Genomic DNA, 5186 nt, shown 5'->3' on the forward strand with positions numbered 1-5186 from the left:
TATATATATATACATATATTAGATTTTTGCAAATTCATTTTTTTAACAATAATAATAATAACATCCACTTAAGTAATTACAGTCTTTGCTTAATACTTTGATGATCTAACTTTGGCAGCAGTTAAACAGTTAAAGCCTCTGGTCTTGGAGTCTTTTTGGAGCTTGATCCCTCTCAGCTCCAACACAGGAGAGTAAAATGTTTGGATTCCCTCTTTAGGATGCAATCACGTTTGGAAAAGGCCTGGTCATCGGTTTGATTCAGGTGTGGAGAAAGCTTGCAGATCTCGATGAGGCGCTTTGATTTAAGCTGGAGAAACAGCTCAGAGATGACCAGTGGAAGCAACTCAGTTATGATCTTCATGGCGTGAATACTTACAGAAATGTGATTTATCAGTTTTATATTCTTAATACATTTGCAGAAATCTCAAAAACTTTTTTTTCTAACTTGTCACAGTCAGACATTTGTGTGCAGAATTTTAAAGAAAGAGATAAATTTAATTACAAATTGGAATAACGTTGTAACATTAAATCTGGAAAAAGTGAAGAACTGTGAATTCTTTCCTGATGATCTATAGCTGACAGAAATTTGATCAGAAAAACATCTGTTGAATACTGCACAGCAAAAACAAACAGTTTAGATGCAAGCAACATGTTCCCTAGTCATGTCTAGTGCTGCATTTTTCACATAATTTCTAATTCTTTGTATATGTACATAGTATATTTTCAGAAAATTTACTGTTTTTTTGTATTATTATTTTGTGCTTCAGCTTCCTCTGTGAGAGGAATCCTGTGCTGTGATGAGCCATCCAAAAGGCCAAGACCAGGTGAGAAATGTTGAGTTATAACCAGGGTTATGGTAATTCACAATGATGCAGTGAAAAACCCAGAACAAACCCTGTGACTGTGATTTCCCCTGCCGTTGAAATGAAACTATTAATAATGATGGGAATACTATAAATGTGTTGCCAACAGCAACACAAATGCAGTTGGGTCGTAATCAGTTCACATGTACTACTGCATGTACAATGTGCCACTCTGAGATGGACCTAAAGTGGCATTATTAGTAAATTCCTATCATACTCTGAGGAGGGATGAGGATCCTGTTCTAAGTGAGTACACTGATCTAAACCATCCCATAATATCTCTGACTGGATGTTCAGGGTGGTTATGCTGCTGGAAGATGAACCTCAGGTCATCTGGAGCCTCTAACAGGTTTCTTCCTCCTGGATTGTCCTGATTTAGCTCCATCCAACCTCACATGTGTGTCTGTTGTCTATTTTGGTGTGATGGGTCCACCAGCTTCCACATGTTACTGTTCCCTATCTTGCTCTCTTTAAACAATGACTTCAACTATTCCATAAGAACCAGATTCCTTGGTCTTTATGAAGATGTTCATTATTTGTGTTTCCATTACAAATGTGCACAAATCTTTGTCTAAATTATGCTAATGTTGAAAAAACACACTTTTGCTGTGTTTCTATTTCATGAGAGATTAAATTAAAATAACACATAAATAAGTTTGTTTATACAATAAGTTATTAAATGGCAGTGACAGATGTTGCGCTCATCATCTAACAGCCAATCAGACGAGACACCTACCTGGGAGCAGCTACTTATGTGGCGTTTTGTCAAAATTGTAGTTGGTGATTTTACAGAAGAGTTATGGATTCAACATGTTGGAATGACGCACAATGTGAACTGTGATGATGAAAACAAAAACAAACTGTCATCCTACTACTACTTCCTGTTGTCTTCTTCATCGTTTCTGCCAGTAGTAACATCCGATTGTTGAACAACTGTCTTGTGTGATGCATATCAAGTGTTTCCATTGAAGTTTTGTATGGTCCATCTATCCTAACAAACTACTTCATCCTGGCACAAAACCTTTCTCTTCAGGTTTTATTGACTCCAGTGGCCTTTATTTGAGAGTGTTCAGACAGGATAAAGAGTATGGCAGAAAGGGAAGACATGTGGCAAAGGTCATGAAGTCAGGACTTGAACCTGTGACAGCCGCATAGAGAACTAAGGCCTCCATTCATGGGTTTTCTTTACCCCTGCACCATTGCAGCGTCTCCAGCACAAAACCTTTTTATCAAAAAATGTTTCTTTGATCAAACGTTTATGTGATGCAATGAGGTGGGGGTTCTTTTGGCCATATCAAAATGAGAGTATTTTGCAAAGCTGCAATAGAAACACTTACTTTTGTATCACACCAGTCACATGATCAATAACTGGATGTTACTACTGGCATAAAAAATGAAGATGACAGGAAGTGATAGGACAAAGATGGTGTGTTAGGCTTTTTAAAGACTTAGCATGTGAACAGTTTTATTGATGTGTGATTTTAACTGTGTTTCTTATTTAATTGAAACGTTGCAAAAGGTAGTTTATCTTTCTTGCCCACAAATTTTTCATTCTTCATTGTGTCTTCACCTTATAAACTCTTGTGTTCCTCCTCAGGTTCCTCCTGCGTGGCTCTCATCATGGCCGTCTCACCCTCACTGTGCTGGGTGACGGCTGATAGTTTGCTGTCAGACTCACTTGTTCAAGTTGTGGGGAACATTCAACGCTGTCGGTGAGTTTGTAGCTCTGGAAAAAACCATCGACTGTTGAGTGTACCCTAACTCCTGAGTTCCCGTCGGTTTGTGTGCTGCATCGCAGCATCATCTGCAACTCAAGAGCAGGCAGAGGCTTCAACCTTTGCTTCCGAAACACAGGTCCAAGGTCTAAAATTAGCAGTGGAATTCCATGCATGGTATTTGTTGACATGCCTAGTTAAAATATTTCTTCATGCTCCTAGCTTCTAGCTCTTTTTTGCATGTGTTTTTGTGTGCTTACTTCTATATTAGTCATTATTGTCCTCAAGTCAGATAAGAGATGATTTGAGGTCATTTCTTTCTGTTTTTATGGTCTATGCTGTTTTTTTTATGTTTGTAAAGCCTCCACATCGACCGTTAAGGAAAACCTGGCTGGGGGTTTAATGTTCTCCACAGTCTCCTGCACTTCGAGCATTCAATGCACATAGCTGTGATTCTGCTTGATGTGTTACCTTTTATTTAAAATTCTGTTTATTTGAATAATTTAGTATTTTTTATTTTTATTTTATTTTCCTAATCAATTACTACAATTACTTCAATTCAATATATTACTGATAAATTTGGTATAATTCAGTTCAGTTTTATCTTTTCATTTGTCACTTCTTTTCATCGTTCTTTCCAAGACAGAAAGATTCAATTCATATCTGATTGTAGATAACAGAACTGAGTCCAAATCCATTACACACACACACACACACACACACACACACACACACACACACACACACACGCATCATGTGTAAACTCTTACAACTTCAACCTCAACATCTTTATGTGAAATTATTTTATTGCTTCACTTGTCAAACACTTTCTGCTATTACTTAAATGGAAGTCAAAGTATGTTTTTCTTTGTTTCTTTGGTAACAGTTTTTTGGAGGTTGATGTCTTTTGCTGGTATTTGTTATTACAAAGGATAACCGGCCATGTTGATCCTGTAGGCTGTAAGTGGTGTCCTGATTTACGCCTGAAGGTAGGTTATATTTTCACTTTGCCTAACAATGCACTAAGCCTTCTGCTACTTTACAAACCTTTCACACTGCAGGATTCCAGTTCACATTCATCGCTGTCGGTGGGTTAATGATGCCGTCAACTCGCTGGTGGATGAATGTCAACTGTGTCCATGCAAGGCGCATATCCCTAATCAAGAGTTTACATGTGCAACATCAAATGATTGTATTTCTAGGCCACTGACTAAATAAAGACTTTGGACTGTTGACTAAGTCGTCATCTTTTTTCTAGAGGGCTTAAGCTGATGGCTTTCTGTTGTTGGACAAATTGAAAATGTCATCAGTGAAGGCATGGAGAAGAAAAAAGATTTACTTGTCGCCAAACGTAAGGAAGTTTTTGATTGGTTGACTGTCTGCTGCCAGTAAATCTTTTACCATTGGAAAACCTGTTTATGTGCCCTCAGTCAGAGCTATGTTTGTCAGGAAAATCCATTTGTGAGTGGAGCAGCAGAGTTAAGTATGTGGGTTGTTTCCAATAAAAACTTCCTAAATACTCTGCCAATGCCAACATGCTTTTCACAGCCTCTCTCTCTCTCACAAGAAAACTAGGCTTTTCTTTACTGGAAGCAATTTGAGTTCAGAGCGATATCGGGATGGAATTCTACAACCAGTGGCAATTCCGTATCTCCTCTGTTTGGGACAAAACTCGACCCATACTCACACCCAGACAGCTAGGTTTATCAGAAACTAGCTCCAAAACTTTCTGGCATTACGGCTACAGTTGTAGGATCAGTTTGGGTGCTCTGGTCATCTCAGAGAAACCAACATCCTGGCTGGGGAATGGATGCCATCCATCCCACAGCAGTTTTATGGACCTCTACTTAGACCTCATTACAATACTCAGTGGTTGGCTTTATATCTTTCTTTTTATTATTCAGTTTGTGATCTCAGTCATTTCAAAGAACAGATCAAACTAGTCTTACATCAAGAAGGAAGAGCCTCCCTTTATTTTTTTGGGTGCATATCTTTCAATCATCTTAAATCTGGGTTTCCAAAGAAAATCCCTTACTGTATTTATTGTAAAGGTGGTGGGGGAGTAAGAACAATGTCACAGGAACTAGGTTTAATCACCTCGTTTCCTCAACTCCAACTGAGAACAACAGAGCAACAATAAGTGCCAAAAATCCATATTTCTTTACAGACTTTTCAAATTGAAACAACTTGTTGGTGGGTGTGAGTGGAGCCTCCTTGAGGTGCCCCAGAACCCCAAAAGACATAGAAGGGTCCATAGCTAGTCCAGAACCCTATGCTTGAGCACATGGCCAGAACAACTGAACCTGATCACTGTCGATTCCACCATGTAGAATAAACCCAGAATGCTTCACACCAAAGGCACGGCTGAGGGTAACGAAGAGGGGCTGAAGAAGGATGGAGCTCTGACAGCTGTGGAGGGAGGACAGCAGTACATTTACACCGAGTAGGGAGGTCTTCCCCAGCGAGGAGTTTGAGCCGTTACGACCTGAAGATCTGTCTGTCAATACAGACAATATGGCCAAACAAATCTAAGATAAAGTGCTTAGGGCTGGATTCAAGGAAATTAGATGATAGTTTATGTAATACCTTGTTTTTGTGCTTATTTTTT

The 5186-nt window shown here is 38.9% G+C and overlaps 1 long non-coding RNA gene across 1 annotated transcript in view; it reads left to right on the forward strand.

Moving 5' to 3' along the window:
- LOC106935322 (uncharacterized) overlaps positions 1-3813 on the forward strand; it is a 12102-nt gene extending 8289 nt beyond the window's left edge. Inside the window, exons 3-4 of the long non-coding RNA XR_001421878.1 lie at positions 768-824; positions 2461-3813. This is a non-coding gene — a long non-coding RNA (uncharacterized LOC106935322). The remainder of the gene's footprint in view (positions 1-767; positions 825-2460) is intronic.
- Positions 3814-5186: the final 1373 nt, after the last annotated feature.

The sequence above is a fragment of the Poecilia latipinna genome, unplaced genomic scaffold (assembly GCF_001443285.1).
Source record: "Poecilia latipinna isolate Pla-1442-1.1 unplaced genomic scaffold, P_latipinna-1.0 Scaffold1948, whole genome shotgun sequence".
Classification (NCBI taxonomy): Eukaryota; Metazoa; Chordata; class Actinopteri; order Cyprinodontiformes; family Poeciliidae; genus Poecilia; species Poecilia latipinna.